Source organism: Habropoda laboriosa, unplaced genomic scaffold, assembly GCF_001263275.1.
Source record: "Habropoda laboriosa isolate 0110345459 unplaced genomic scaffold, ASM126327v1 scaffold111, whole genome shotgun sequence".
NCBI classification, from domain to species: domain Eukaryota; kingdom Metazoa; phylum Arthropoda; class Insecta; order Hymenoptera; family Apidae; genus Habropoda; species Habropoda laboriosa.
Window position 1 is genome coordinate 1,479,479 of NW_017100293.1, and position 1,000 is coordinate 1,480,478.

The window sequence follows — 1,000 nt, forward strand, 5'->3', positions numbered from 1 at the left end:
AGGGTTAATTTGTCAAAGTTCCAAATTTTATTTTTTATAATGCACCCCAGATTTCCATGAAACATGCGCAGAGCGTAACTTCAAAACCGCATTGAAAAGACGCTCGAGTGTTGTCTGTCTTGTTCGAAAAAAAAAATGAAACTTCGAAGAGGGAGATTTCGAGGCGGTTTAATTCTTTCTCGAGGAAGTTGAAGGGATTGATAACAGTTAGCACAGAGGATTAGACCAAGTCCTCCGGTATACAGAGGCGAATTTCTCTCCGTGGCATATCTCCGTTGCAAGTACCGTGTTATTCCTAAGATAGTTTCCAAGTAATATAATCTCGACGCGCTTGCGGACTCCTTCCCCTGACGGCGTTGATTAAATTCAGAGGTAGCAGGAAACGATGGACGCGGAAGTTCGGTCGGTCGAGTTTCCCGCCAGCGATGCTGCTAGTTGGGAAAGGGGGATTGGCTTTCCTAATTTCGTTATGTCGTAACCGAGACTATGTACCGCCTCTGCGTGTATCGTTTTAGGCTCACGTCGAAGTTTCATTCGATTCCGAATTTCCCTCCGTTTCTTACTTACCAGAAACACAGAAAGATATGTAATTTAAACGGACCAGAATTTCTTCTATTTGATATTAACTTCGCCAAGCTGCAAGTTGCAGTCTTCTCTTTCTCCCCCGGGGAAAAAGAAGCGAGAGGAATATAATATTATTCGAGTTGGCAACAGAGAATGGAGAAACGAGTCGTTGTATTTCAGGGTGCATTTCCCTCCTCTCTTCGTCCCCGGTTTTATTCCTTTTTCCCTTTTTGTTCCCTGATGGGTACATTTTGTGTGTTAACCCTCGTTCCAGACCCGACTCGCGACGCGTACAATGGAGCTTTGCATTAAAGGTCATTAGCTTAAACGTTCGCCTTCCTGTTGCGCAACCCGCGCAATTCACCGGCCCGTTACTCGCGAGCGAGCGCATTTCAGCCAAGAATAATTGTGCCGATTTTCACGTTCGACTACCCCT